At 41.1% G+C, this 15,652-nt stretch overlaps 2 pseudogenes; both read left to right on the top strand.

Annotated features, from left to right (window-relative positions):
• The first annotated feature begins 12,906 nt into the window (after window positions 1–12,906).
• Window positions 12,907–12,982, top strand: LOC119342392 (annotated as a pseudogene).
• A 280-nt stretch (window positions 12,983–13,262) lies between these two features.
• On the top strand, window positions 13,263–13,338 carry LOC119342394 (annotated as a pseudogene).
• The last annotated feature ends 2,314 nt before the right edge of the window (window positions 13,339–15,652 follow it).

Below are 15,652 nucleotides of genomic sequence, written 5' to 3' on the forward strand. Positions count from 1 at the left end.
GTTTGTCTATGTATTCACACAAGTATTACGTTTCCGGTTAATACAATTCTAGCATGAATAATAAACATTTAACATGATATAAGGAAATAAATAATAACTTTATTATTGCCTCTAGGGCATATTTCCTTCACATCATGTCCGTGATCACATCCGGGACTCCGAACAACCTTCGGTACATCAAAACACATAAACTCATAATACCGATCGTCGTCGAACGTTAAGCGTGCGGACCCTACGGGTTCGAGAACTATGTAGACATGACTGAGACACATCTCCGGTCAATAACCAATGACGGAACCTGGATGCTCATATTGGTTCCTACATATTCTACGAAGATCTTTATCGGTCAAACCGCATAACGGCATACGTTGTTCCCTTTGTCATCGGTATGTTACTTGCCCGAGATTCGATCGTCGGTATCTCAATACCTAGTTCAATCTTGTTACCAGCAAGTCTCTTTACTCGTTCTGTAATGCATCATCCCGCAACTAACTCATTAGTCACATTGCTTGCAAGGCTTATAGTGATGAGCATTACTGAGAGGGCCTAGAGATACCTCTCCGATACATGGAGTGACAAATCCTAATCTCGATCTATGCCAACCCAACAAACACCTTCGGAGACACCTGTAGAGCATCTTTATAATCACCTAGTTACGTTGTGACGTTTGATAGCACACAAGGTGTCCCTCCGGTATTCGGGAGTTGCATAATCTCATAGTCAAAGGAACATGTATAAGTCATGAAGAAAGCAATAGCAATAAAACTTAACGGTCATAATGCTAAGTTAACGGATGGGTCTTGTCCATCGAACCATTCTCTAATGATGTGATCCCGTTCATCAAATGACAACACATGTCTATGGTCAGGAAACATAACCATCTTTGATTAACGAGCTAGTCAAGTAGAGGCATACTAGGGACACTCTGTTTGTCTATTTATTCACACATGTACTAAGTTTCAGGTTAATACAATTCTAGCATGAATAATAAAAATTTATCATGATATAAAGAAATATAAATAACAACTTTATTATTGCCTCTAGGGCATATTTCCTTCAGTCTCCCACTTGCACTAGAGTCAATAATCTAGTTCACATTGTCATGTGATTTCACACCAATAGTTCACATCTTTATGTGATTAGTTCACATCTCCATGTGACTAATACCCAAAGGGTTTAGTAGAGTCAATAATCTCTATGTGATTAACACCCAAAAAGTGATCATGTTTTGCTTGTGAGAGAAGTTTAGTCAATGGGTCTGCCACATTCAGAGCCGTATGTATTTTGCAAATTTTATATGTCTACAATGCTCTGTATGGAGCTACTCTAGCTAATTGCTCCCACTTTCAATATGTATCTAGATTGAGACTCAGAGTCATCCGGATCGATGTAAAAGCTTGCATCGGCGTAACTCTTTATGACGAACTCTTTATCACCTCCATTACTGAGAAATATCTCCTTAGTCTTCTAAGGATAATTTTGACCGCTGTCAAGTGATCCACTCCTGGATCAATATCGTACCCCCTTGCTAAACTCATGGCAAGGTACACAATAGGTTTGGTACACAACATAGCATACTTTGTAGAACCTACTAGTAAGATGCCCGTGCTACGCTACGGGATCACACAAGATTATGTGGATTTAAGTTATAATCAGGAACCAATACATAATTAGAAAATATCCCAAGATATGGTTAGGAACATGTATGTTATTTCTATGGATATAAAGAAGTAGATATACCAAGACATAGTTAGGAACCTGTACGTTGCTACGGATAATAAAAATGTACCGAGACACGGGCTTGACATTGAGCGAAGTGATGTTATATTTCTTATAGGTACACTGTCATTGACATACTGTCCAGTTGATCAACCATCACAGCCAAACATTTTCTTCACCATCTTTGCCTTGCAAGAAGAATTCTTGCTATCCTACTCACCTTAATTCTATTAGGAAGTCAACATTGCTAATTTTGTGCCAGTATATTAGACACACAAGACTTTAAATGTGAAGATAAGCAGCAATTAAATGTGAAGATAAACGGCGTGGTGCATGAGTTAAACGGTGGCTCTCCTGCAAGATACAATGATCTTGTATCTACATTTGTTGACTCAAGGGGAGATGAAACCAGCAGGTTCTCACCAACGTAGTTCTCTCTATTCCAAGGTTCAGATGTATGTTGAGGAACACCAGATGAGATTGATGCAGAACACCTTCCGTACAAGGCTATATATATACACTCCTCCTTTTGTAACTTTCTTCAAAAAAAGGAACACTAAAAGTCTGAACTTCCTGAAAACTAAATACAATTTTGTACGAAGCAAATAAACAGAATGTACAGTAAAAGATGCTTTGAAATAATGTGAATGTACATACACACACACACAAAAAGTACCGTACCTCTTGTAACTTTCTTACCTCAACCAGGTTTCTGCCAGAAAAAGATGGCAACGACACACAACAAGGAAATAAATACTTGGGGTGTGATCTAAAAATTTGGATGTGGAGCTACCAAACAAAGGAGAGGCCGTAATGACAAGGAGACCTTCAAGAGGTGTCATGCAAAAAAAAAGAGGGAGTAACAAGAGAAGTACCAAAAAATAATTCAAACACACATATATTTTTTCTAGAAAATATCATGAACACTAAAGTATCTAAGTTATTTTTCTGAAAGTCTTCTGCACAAATTTCAGAACCATACATGGGAAGCAATTATACATGACTGACCCTAGTTAGATAAATTGAATTTTTATAGCCACCAAAATTTACTTGATTCTTTCCTTGGACTGCACACTGCGAACTTCTTTGTAGACCATTTCTTTGTAAAATTTGCAATGGAGTAGGAGTGGCCTTCCTTTTGCATATTCGGGAGAGTAAAATGTTTATATTACTTCTAATGGTAGTTCTAGAAAGAGAAACACAGAGTTGCCCGTGTGAAAATACCGGTTCAGGGATGCATAAACCAACATTTTCAATACTCAAAATTTCATTCGACAAGAAGATTTTGGATAATAAATTGAAATCAAACAAACATTGTTAGAGTGGACACTGCTTGTATGGATACAATATAAGGCAGTTTCATCTGTTACCACAATCACATATATGCAATTGCACAAGTAATGATTGTCTAACAGAGATGAAACAAGGGGCTCATGAAAATTGTGACTTGGGATTGGGAAGGAGAGGCAATATCAAAGGATAGTACCTCCATGTCAAGCATCACAACAGATTAGCCATCCAAGATGGAGTTGAGGAGGACGAGGGTGTGGAGGTCGTGGGTGGCGCTCCATTTGCAAACAGCGTAAGGTCCTGGGGAGTATCTCCTACTCGAATTGAACGGACGTGGAGCGCGTCGGCGGGAAGGTGGTGGGGCAGCGGGGCTGCTGCATTAGAGTCGTCGCAGAATTGGGGGCGGATGACGTCGCTGGCATACGTGCCGATGTCGGCATCAGAGGAGAAGGGGTAGAGAGACATGGTGGGCAGAGGAGCTGCAGCGTCAGAGAAGGGAACAGAAGGGGCGTCACAGAATTGGGGGCGGCCGGCGTCGACGTCGAAGGAGACCGGGTAAGGGGAGAGGTGATAATAGGGAGGTGGGTGGAGATGGAGGTGGCAGTGTGCGGTGGGGCTGCTATGGAAGAGAGGAGTTAGGAGTGGTGTTGGGAGCAGCCGGCGCCGGCGGAGTGTGAGCGGCAGCCAGCGGCAGCTGCCCAGTTCGGTTCCTCTGTTTTATCCCCTTTTCGAGAAGGATCCTGTGCCTCTTTGGATGAGGTGGCGATGGATAGGAGAACAAGGGGTTCTTTTGGAAATGTGAGGTGGGGTTATCTCCCATGCGTCGGATACTGATCCGGTGGTCGAAAATGATTGATGGCAGGCACACCATCACCACCAACTCAGATTTTTATAGGAGTAGAGATATATGAGGCATAGGGAATGCCTTTCATTCTCTTTCTATTTTTTGCCGTGGTCGGGTTTTGAGTCTTTACTCAACTTCACACCTTGTAACACAGGCAAGAACTCCTTCTTTGACTGTTCCATTTTGAACTACTTCAAAAACTTGTCAAGGCATGTACTCACTGAAATTTTTTATCAAGCGTCTTGATCTATCTCTATAGATCTTGATTCCAAATATGTAAGTAGCTTCACCGAGGGCTTTCTTTGAAAAACTCCTTTCAAATACTCCTTTATGCTTTCTAGAAAATTCTACATCATTTCCGATCAATAATATGTCATTCACATATACTTATCAGAAAAGCTGTAGTGCTCCCACTCACTTTCTTGTAAATACAGGCTTCACCGCAAGTCTGTATAAAACTATATGCTTTGATTAACTCATCAAAGCGTATATTCCAACTCTGAGATGCTTGCACATTTTGTTAGCACCTTTAGGATTGACAAAACCTTCTGGTTGTATCATATACAACTCTTCCTTAATAAATCTATTAAGGAATGCAGTTTTGACATCCATTTGTTAGATTTCATAAAATGTGACAATTGCTAACATGATTCGGACAGACTTTAAGCATCGATACGAGTGAGAAAATCTCATCGTATTCAACACCTTGAACTTGTCGAAAAACCGTTTTTCGACAATTCGAGCTTTGTATATAGTAACACTACTATTAGCGTCCATCTTCCTCTTGAAAATCCATTTATTCTTAATGGCTTGCTGATCATCGGGCAAGTCAACCAGAGTCCACACTTTGTTCTTCATACATGGATCCCATCTCAGATTTCATGGCCTCAAGCCATTTTGCGGAATTTGGGCTCATCATCGCTTCCTCATAGTTCGTAGGTTCATCATGGTCAAGTAATATTACCTGCAGAACAGGATTGCCGTACCACTCTGGTGCGGACCTTACTCTGATTGACCTACGAGGTTCGGTAGTAACTTGATCTGAAGTTTCATGATCATCATCATTAGCTTCCTCACTAATTGATGTAGGCATCACCGGAACTAATTTCTGTGATGAACTAGTTTCCAATCTCGAGCAAAGGTACAATTACCTCATCAAGTTCTACTTTTCTCCCACTCACTTCTTTCGAGAGAAACTCCTTCTCTAGAAAGGATCCATTCTAAGCAACGAATATCTTGCTTTCGGATCTGTGATAGAAGGTGTACCCAACAGTCTCCTTTGGCTATCCTATGAAGACTCATTTATCCGATTTGGGTTCGAGCTTATCAGGTTGAAGCTTTTTCACATAAGCATCGCAGCCCCAAATTTTAAGAAACGACAGCTTAGGTTTCTTGCCAAACCACAGTTCATAGGGTGTCGTCTCAACGGATTTAGATGGTGCCCTATTTAACATGAATGCAGCTGCCTCTAATGCATAAACCCCAAAACAATAGTGATAAATCAGTAAGAGACATCATAGATCGCACCATTCTAATAAAGTACGGTTATGACATTCGGACACACCATTACGTTCTGGTGTTCCAGGTGGCGTGAGCTGCGAAACTATTCCACATCATTTCAAATGAAGACCAAACTCGTAACTCAAATATTTGTCTCCGCAATCAGATCATAGAAACTTTATTTTCTTGTTACGATGATTTTCCACTTCACTCTGAAATTCTTTAAACTTTTCAAATGTTTCAGACTTATGTTTCATCAAGTAGATATACCCATATCTGCTCAAAACATCTGTGAAGGTCAGAAAATAACGATACCCGCCATGAGCCTCAACACTCATCGGATCGCACACATTAGTATGTATTATTTCCAATAAGCTAGTTGCTCGCTCCATTGTTCCGGAGAACGTAGTCTTAGTCATGTTGGCTATGAGGCATGGTTCGCAAGCATCAAGTGATTCCGAAAGCCCATCAGCATGGAGTTTCTTCATGTGTTTTATATCAATATGACCTAAACGGCAGTGCCAGAAATGTGTTGCACTACCATTATTAACTTTGCATCTTTTGGCATCAATATTATGAATATGTGTATCACTACGATCGAGATTCAATAAACCATTCACCTTGGGTGTATGACATCAGAAGGTTTTATTCATGTAAACAGAATAACAATTATTCTTTGACTTAAATGAATAACCGTATTGCAATAAACATGATCCAAGCATATTATGCTCAACGCAAACACCAAATAACATTTATTTTAGGTTCAACACTAATCCCGAAGGTAAAGGGAGTGTGCGATGGTGATCTTATCAACCTTGGAATCACTTCCAACTCACATCATCACCTCGCCCTTAACTAGTCTTTGTTTATTTTTTGCAACTCCCGTTTCGAGTTACTACTCTTAGCAACTGAACAAGTATCAAATACTGAGGGGTTGCTATAAACACTAGTAAAGTACACATCAATAACATGTATATCAAATATACTTTTTTTTCACTTTGCCATCCTTCTTATCCGCCAAGTATCTAGGGCAGTTCCACTTCAAGTGACCATTTCCTTTGTAGTAGAAGCACTCAGTTTCAGGCTTGGGTCTAGCTTTGGGCTTCTTCATGGGAGTGGCAACTTGCTCTCCATTCTTCTTGAAGTTCCCTTTCATTCCCTTGCCCTTTTACTTGAAACTAGTGGTCTTGTCAACCATGAACACTTGATGCTTTTATTGATTTCTACCTTCGCTGATTTCAGCATCACGAAGAGCTCGGGGAATCATTTTCGTCATCCCTTGCATATTATAGTTCATCATGAAGTTCCAGTAACCTGGTGATAGTGACTAGAGAACTCTGTCAATTACTATCTTATCTGGAAGATTAACTCCCACTTGATTCAAGCGATTGTAATACTCAGACATTCTGAGCACATGCTCACTGGTTGAGCTATTCTCCTCCATCTTGTAGGCAAAGTACTTGTTAGAGGTCTCATCCCTCTCGAATCGGGCATGAGTCTGAAATACAAATTTCAGCTCTTGGAACATCTTATATGCTCTGTGTCGTTCAAAATGTTTTTGAAGTCTCGGTACAAAGTCGTTAAGCATGGTGCACTAAACTATCAAGTAGTCATCATACCGAGCTTGTCAAACGTTCATAACATCTGCATCTGCTCCTGCAATAGGTCTGTCACCTAGCGTTGCATCAAGGACATAATCCTTCTGTGTAGCAATGAGGATAATCCTTAGATCACGGACCTAGTCCGCATCATTGCTACTATCAACTTTCAATTTAGTTTTCTCTAGGAACATATCATAAATAAAATGGGGAAGCTATACGCGAGCAATTGATCTACAACATAGATATGCAAATACTATCAGGACTAAGTTCATGATAAATTAAAGTTCTATTTAATCATATTACTTAAGAACTCCCACTTAGATAGACATCCCCCTAATCATCTAAGTGACCACGTGATCCATATCAACTAAACAATGTCCGATCATCACGTGAGATGGAGTAGTTTTCAATGGTGAACATCACTATGTTGATCATATCTACTATATGATTCACGCTCGACCTTTCGGTCTCAGTGTTCCGAGGCCATATCTGCATATGCTAGGCTCATCAAGTTTAACCCGAGTATTCTGCGTGTGCAAAACTGGCTTACACCCGTTGTATGTGAACGTAGAGCTTATCACACCCAATCATCACGTGGTGTCTCGGCACGACGAACTGTCGCAACGGTGCATACTTAGGGAGAACACTTATAACTTGAAATTTAGTGAGAGATCATCTTATAATGCTACTACCGTACTAAGCAAAATAAGATGCATAAAAGGATAAACATCACATGCAATCAAATAAGTGATATGATATGCCCATCATCATCTTGTGCCTTCGATCTCCATCTCCAAAGCACCGTCATGATCACCATCGTCACCGGCTTGACACCTTGATCTCCATCGAAGCATCGTTCACTACAAGAAATATGTCAACTAGTGACCTTCTGTCAGTGACCCTGGAAGAATTGGTCATAGATCTATGACCATTTGAGACCAATTGGTCAAAAGCTATTCGGGGGGCTCCAAACCCTAACCATTGCGACCATTTTGGTCAGGAAGGTCGTAATTTCCTTATGCGAAATGGTCATAAAGCAAACAGTGCTGGTCCGCTGCCTTATTTCTAGTTGTTAATGACCAATATAGATGGTCATGGCCTTGTAGATTGTGGTGGGTTGTGATGACTAGGCGCCATCTCATCAGTTTTGCCTATGTGTCATGTCCATGTGTCAATTTTTGCCCTAGGTTGTGAAGCAACCTATATTTCTGTTATTCCAAAAATTCCCAAAAAATCTCATAAATTGTTTGGATCATATCTTCATCAAATATGTCAAAAACCTTCCTTGCCTAGTTCAAAAATAACTCAACAATATTCATTTTCCTATTCTGTTCAGAGCAGCACTTTGTGAAGGAAGTGTTATTTATATATTCTTGATTTCCCTAAAAATTTGTGAAGACATTCTTCTTAGTATATGATCATCCTCAGCCAAAACTCACGCCCATTGGCCATGTGCATTTCCCGTACCGCTAATCAAACACTTGGCTGCTAATTCATGTTTGAGCATAGTTCGGTCTCCTCATGAGAATCTTATGTTATAATTTTCTTCCTAGCACCTACCTGGGGAGTGCCCAACCCACTAGACATGCCTAGGCCGCCTAGAACGCATGGCAACGCCACGGTCACGCGGTGACCACGCGGCGACATGCGAGCGTATGCGCTCTAGAGTTGGGGCCCTCGGCCACCGTCCAAACCTCGATGTCTCACCATCAAACCGTGTATTTCTGATTAAATAGATACTTATTTACCTAGAAATGATTTTTGGAAAAAATAAAGAGCAAACTATGAGGCACATGCAGTTCAAATTTGACCCGCTTCCAACTGAATCGACGGAAATTTGTCTTTTTCACCAGAGGTGGATCAAAACTTTTGACACCCAACCATTTTGTCTATTGTGCATTAAATATGGCCTAGTATTTTATAAAATTGATTAGGTCCGATTTTGCAACAAATATATGGTAGGTCCTTCACAAAAAAAACTCATTTGGGGCACTCGGAAAATGTATTTTCCGTAAAAAGAAAATGAAAACTCCTTTAGGCAACATTGTTTGGAGTTCCAAGATGCACCCTTGTGCACAATATGAGATCATTTGAACAAACTATACCATGAATGTGGCCATAAGATTGATCACTTGGCTTGAAAGCCATGAATCTTCACACATGATAGCTCATTTCTGAGAAGGCTTTTTTAAAATAATTACTATATTACAAGTTTATTATTTTTCCTGGAAACTTGGTCACATATAATGACACAATGCGGAGGTTTTCCAATTTTTTGTTTTTTTTGAATTTTTTATGCCCATTTCAAAATGCGGTCAAAACGCCGGGAAAATGACCGTTCCTAGCTAGTGGTTGAATCTTGTAATTTTTTTGGTGTTTCTCTGATTAAATAGATACTTATGTACCTAGAAATGATTTTTGGAAAAATAAAGAGCAAACTACAAGGCACCTGCAGTTCAAATTTGACCCGCTTCCAACTAAATCGACGGGAATTTGTCTTTTTCACCAGAGGTGGATCAAAACTTTTTACACCCAACCATTTTGTCAATTGTGCATTAAATATGGCCTAGTATTTTATAAAAATGATTTGGTACAATTTTGCAACAAATATATGGTAGGTCCTTCACAAAAAAAACTCATTTCGGGCACTCGGAAAATGGAAAATGTATTTTTCGTCCAAAGAAAATGAAAAGTTCCTTAGGCAACATTGTTTGTCATTCCAATATGCACCCTTGGGCACGATATGAAGTCATTTGAACAAACTATGCCATGAATGTGGCCATAAGATTGATCATTTGGCTTGAAAGCCATGAATGTTCACACATGATAGCTCATTTCTGAGAACACTTTTTAAAAATAATTACCGTATTACAAGTTTATTATTTTTCCTGGAAACTTGGTCACATATAATGACACAATGCGAAGGTTTTGAATTTTTTGAATTTTTTATGCCCGTTTCAAAATGCGGTCAAAACACCAGGAATGACCGTTCCTAGCTAGTGGTTGAATCTTGTATTTTTTTTGTGTCTATCTGATTAAATATATACTTATGTACCTAGAAATGATTTTTGGAAAAAATAAAGAGCAAACTACAAGGCACCTGCAGTTCAAATTTGACCCGCTTCCAACTGAATCAACGGGAATTTGTCTTTTTCACCAGAAGTGGATCAAATCTTTTGACACCCAACCATTTGGTCAATTGTGCATTAATTATGGCCTAGTTTTTTATAAAAATGATTTGGTACAATTTTGCAACAAATATATGGTAGGTCCTTCACAAAAAAACCTCATTTCGGGCACTCGAAAAATGAAAAATGAATTTTCGGTGTAAAGAAAATGAAAACTCCCTTTGGCAACATTGTTTGGAATTCCAAGATGCACCCTTGTGCACAATATGAGATCATTTGAACAAACTATGCCATGAATGTGGCCATAAGATTGATCATTTGGCTTGAAAGCCATGAATCTTCACGCATGATAGCTCGTTTTTAGAACACTTTTTAAAAATAATTGCCGTATTACAAGTTTATTATTTTTCCTGGAAACTTGGTCACATATAATGACACAATGCGAAGGTTTTCCAATTTTTTGAATTTTTTTGAATTTTTTATGCCTGTTTTAAAATGCGGCTAAAACGATGGGCTTGACAGTTCCTAGCTAGTGGTTGAATCATGGAAAACTTTTGATGTTTCTCTGATTAAATAGATACTTATGTACCTAGAAATGTTTTTTGGAAAAAATAAAGAGCAAACTATGAGGTAGACACAGTTCAAATTTGATCCGCTTCCACCTAAATCGGCGGGAATTTGTCTTTTTCACGAGAGGTGGATCAAAACTTTTGACACCCAACCATTTGATCAATTGTACATTAAATATGGCCTATTATTTTAGAAAATTGATTTGGTACAATTTTGCAAGAAATATTTGGTAGGTTCTTCACAAAAGTTCATTTTGGGCACTCAAAAAATGGAAAATGATTTTTTTGTGGATCAAAAGCATTTTACATAAAATAATTTGGTCAATTATACATAAAATTTGGTCTAATACATAGAGTTGGTAGGTTCATCACAACAAAACTATTTTTTATACTTCAACAATGAAAAATGCTTTTCTCCTGCAAAAGAACTTATTTTTAATCAATTACAACCTATTTATATGGTCATAAAATCATCAAGGCCTTTATTGCATTCTGATTGGTCCGCGAGCACCTCACGCGGATCATGCCCGACCACCGTTGGATAGGCTCGGATCCGACGGCAGCCCTCTTCCCCCACCCCCTCTACCCCTCATCCCTCTCATCCCCCTCCCGAATCAGCGCAGCTCCCTCTCCACTCGTCCAAACCCTAGCCGCGCCCTCCTTCATGCGCCGCCGCCCCCATCGATTCCGCCCAACACCGCCGTCCCCCTCCACTCGCTCTCCTCCATGAGCCGGATCCCCACCTCCTCCGTCTCCCTTCCACTCACTCTCCTGGATTTCGCACACCCACAACCGCCGCCCTCTCCCTCCCTCAGATCTCGATCCGATCCAGATCGACGCCGCCACAGCTTCCCATCGCCGGCGGCGGCGCCCTCCCTCCCTCGCCCTCTCCTCCTTCCCTCCTCACGGCCGCCTCCACCACACCACAAACCCCGGCGACGGCCTCGTGTAGACCCCATCCTGCTATGCGTCGCCGCTCTCCCGGCCATCTCTCCGTTCCCCGTTAGCCACACCTCATCCTCCTCCCCCTCCCCCGGTCCCGTCCCCAGCCCCGCCCGGATGGGGACGGGACTCTCGCCGCTGCACACAGACGCAGAGGAGGAGAGGGAGTCGACGAGCGATGGCGGCTGGGACTGGCCGGGTGCTGCCGCTGCTGGCCGTGGCGGCGGCGCTCGCGACGACGCTCCTCTACACCGCGCCCTTCTCCTAGGTGAGCGGCACCTCACGCCCCTCGAATCTGCATGCGGCGGTATGGTGGCGGAGGCTGACGGGTGTTCGTTGTTTTTGCATGCGTGCAGAGCCTCGGCGGGGAAGGGTGCAGCCTGCTCCTGCACAGCCAATTCTGGATCGCCAGCCAGCGGGTCGTCGCGCTCGGCCGCGTCAGCCCCGCCGCAGGTACTCCGCCCTTTCCCCTCTCCCTCCCTTCCATTGCTCCTCCATCGTCCCGGCGTTGACGGTTGACCCCCCGCTTCCATCCATATCTGGTGGAAATGCGTGAGAAAAAGTCAAAACTGATATGTGATTGGCCTGTATGTGTGTGTGTGTGTGTGTGTGAAGTGGAGGTGAAGGAATAGCTGATCAACGCCATCGCCATGGGGACTACCGGAGCTTCGTGCTCCGCCGCCTGCTCGTCGACTACGGGGACGCCATCATCATGCCCGGCCTCATCAACGTGTAAGCGCCCACACACAGTGGTGGGTCACTGAATCAATCAATTACATTTACCGGGGTGGCAGTTAACAACTCTAAGGGTTTCATGGTGGTGTTGTACCTTCAGGCACGCGCATGGCCTTCTAGATCTCGGCGTGCGTCTTATATGTGTGTTTGATGTTGACGTCGCTTGTGGTTTTGCAGGGTTCTGAGGCTGCAGCCTGGGCACCATCAGGGTATGCTGTTTCCCTGTCCTGTTTCTTCGGTGCTCAATAGTTGCTAGTGCGACTGCTACCAGTCTATTAAGACTAGTCTTTTATGTAATGCTAAACTAAAATGGGTCTAGTTATACTAATCATTCTATGAAAGTTCAGTCTGATTTGCTGGTCCTCTAATAGATACGCCTTTAGCTTTTGTCATATAAACTCTCCTGGTGGTAAATGATTTGGTCTGCATTATAAAAATGTTTATGATGATTCCCACGGATTTTAGAAACCAGTCACAGTTCATGCTTTATAGTACTGTGAAGAATTTTGTTTGCTCATGCTCATAATCATTGTTTTACATATGTTACTTGTGATGTTCTGCTGGTTGAGATGTGCATGATCTGGGTGATGAAGAAAATCGTTCGAATTCCCACTGATTTTTCATGATTATTACAACCAGATACTTCTGACGGATCATACCATCTCTTGGACTACATATGTACTCCTTTATTATTGAGCAAATACTTTCCTTTGATTTTTTGCAAACCTCTTAGCAGTACTTTTTCTATCCTCTTTTTTGTGTTCTGTTGGCTGATGAGATGTGCATTACCTGGGTGATGAAGAAAATCGGCGGGTCACGCCATCTCCTGAAGTACATTTGCACATTTTTACTGCTTTAGACTGACTGTACATGCATTCCTTCATTGGTTATGAACCTTATTGCTCATTGTGTTCTGTTGGGTTGAACTGCATGATTCCGGGTGATGAAGAAAATCGTTCGGATTCCCACTGATATTTCATGATTAGTGTAACCAGCTACTTCTGATGGATTAAACCATGTATTAGTTTCAGGTGAATCATAGCTTTGCTATTGCTTCATTTCATCTGATACAGGCATGAAATTGAACTGCACTTGATGCAGCGCCATTATGGTCCCTGAAATTAGCTTCTGTTATTGAATTTTTTATTTCCTCGCCTGAGAACAACAATATCATCATATTCTACCAGGCCCTTTGTTTGTTTCTGTGAGCTTGCCTCTGTGGCTAGCACATATCATATGTGATCCATGCTATCTCTTTTCCGCCCACTGAAGCTTGGAGCAAAGTGGCATATTACTTTTGTGACAACTGAGAGAACTGCGAGGCTTTCTTTTCTACTTTGGCATATAATATTAGAATTAATACTGTTTTTATTTGAAATTTGTTATTAGGCTATTAGCGCGAAACTTCCAAGTTATAACTATCCTTGCATTTCTTACTCCAATTGTGAAAGGACTATATATAGTCTGTGTGCTTCTGTGAATATATTTGAGTACATTTTTATCATGCTGCTGTAATATGTAATGTAGTTTTCGAAGCATGTCTGCTGTTGTAAGTTGCCGCTCTGTCTTAATGCATATGTTGTGGGGACTCGCTCACTGAAAAATCTTGCAAGAATCATGTGATCATCTTTTTACGAAAAGTGGCATAGTTTCAGTTAGTTATGAATTATGACTGAATTGATATGTTGATGCCCATAACTCTAAGTTAAGTTTACCGGAAACCATAGCTACGCTCTCTGTTTTATTGATGAAACCTTTGCACTTTGCAAATAAGGTAGCTGAAAGGTGAATTGTACTGCACCAACTAATGATTAGGTACTGTAAAATGTTTCTCCTGCATAACTACACTTTGCCATTACCTTCAGGCACTTCTTGTTCCACCACGAGCAGGGAGCGGAAGGCGCATCCAGCGACCAGCGAGCGCATGGGTGGCGCAAGTGGTGACGGAGAGCGGCCGGAGACTGTAATTGAGCTTGTGCTGGTGCTGCTGATCCTGCTTGGATGGGCATGCTGCCTCTTCCATGTGGACTACATGACAACCATGGTGAGCTCTCTGCTCCCTGCATCTTATAGTAGTTGGCCTGAGATTATAGTTGGGCTGGAAATGAACTTCTTCAGTTTGATTTGTAAGATATAATACCAGTCTAAATCAGTGGATCATGGGTGATATACTATCTGCTTTCTTTTAGCAAATCTGTAGTAAGTATTGAGTACTTGTATGTACATAAACATTTTCATGTCCAGAACCATGACTGTACATACTTGTATGAAAATCATTCACAACCTTTGTTCACTAGTTCCAACTAGTAATCGTGTATATATACGTAAGCTCCAAGCCTGATGTGCTTTAGGCATTAAATCTGTATATATATACGATCTTCTTGATGCATGTATAACGCGACACACACATCAGGAAATCTGAATAACTTTGACATAGTTGCTCTGTTATCTTGCACTGGGTTGATACTTGTCATTTTCCCTTTCCAAATATATCTCAAGCTTGCTGTTATGAGAATGTTATATGCATGGTTTCTTATTAGATCTAAAATTCTGCAGCTATTTTTCATTGTTAGGAGAATGTTATATGCACGACTTCACTTGATTATATTCCTAACTTTTCTGATTTATAACACGCAGATTTTGGCCTTCATTCGTCAAAAATTGGTGTACAAGGAACTCCAGGAGAATAATCTCGAAGAAAACCCTGGAGCTGGAGCTGGCCATATTAATATTTAGTTGTATTTTATAGTTGAATACCTGATTTATACTGCCATGATTGTAAAGTACTTTGGTTGCCGTTTAAAATTTTATGTATTATTGGCTCTGTTTGAATGAAGTTATTTGTTGTGTGTTATGTGTTATTTGAATCAAGTACTTTGGTTGACGATTTTGTTATGTGTTATTGGCGCAAATAGAGAACTGACGTGCGGCACCAAAACATCACACTTGGGTCCCATTTCACTAGTGGGTCCTTTAAAGTGGGAAAGAAACAAAATAAAACTGACAAGTGGGACCTAATTGGACGACCTGACTAGTGGGACCTGGTTCAAAATGGATTGTAAAAAGGCTGAGGCCCAAATAAGAAATGGCAGCAAAAAGGCTAAAGGCCTAGAAATCAAAGGTTGAATTGTTGGGCCAGACCCATGTAGCTAATAAAAGCATAGGAAAAAAATACATTAAGAAGGCCGAATTGTTGGGCTAGGCCCATGTAGAAAACCGAATTGGACCGGGCTGATTCTTGTGCCACATCAGCTTGCCACGCTGGATGCCTACATGGCCTGGGGAGGCTTCTAGTGACCAAAACAATACAGTAGGCATATTTTG

The sequence above is a fragment of the Triticum dicoccoides genome, chromosome 7B (genome assembly GCF_002162155.2).
Source record: "Triticum dicoccoides isolate Atlit2015 ecotype Zavitan chromosome 7B, WEW_v2.0, whole genome shotgun sequence".
NCBI lineage: Eukaryota > Viridiplantae > Streptophyta > Magnoliopsida > Poales > Poaceae > Triticum > Triticum dicoccoides.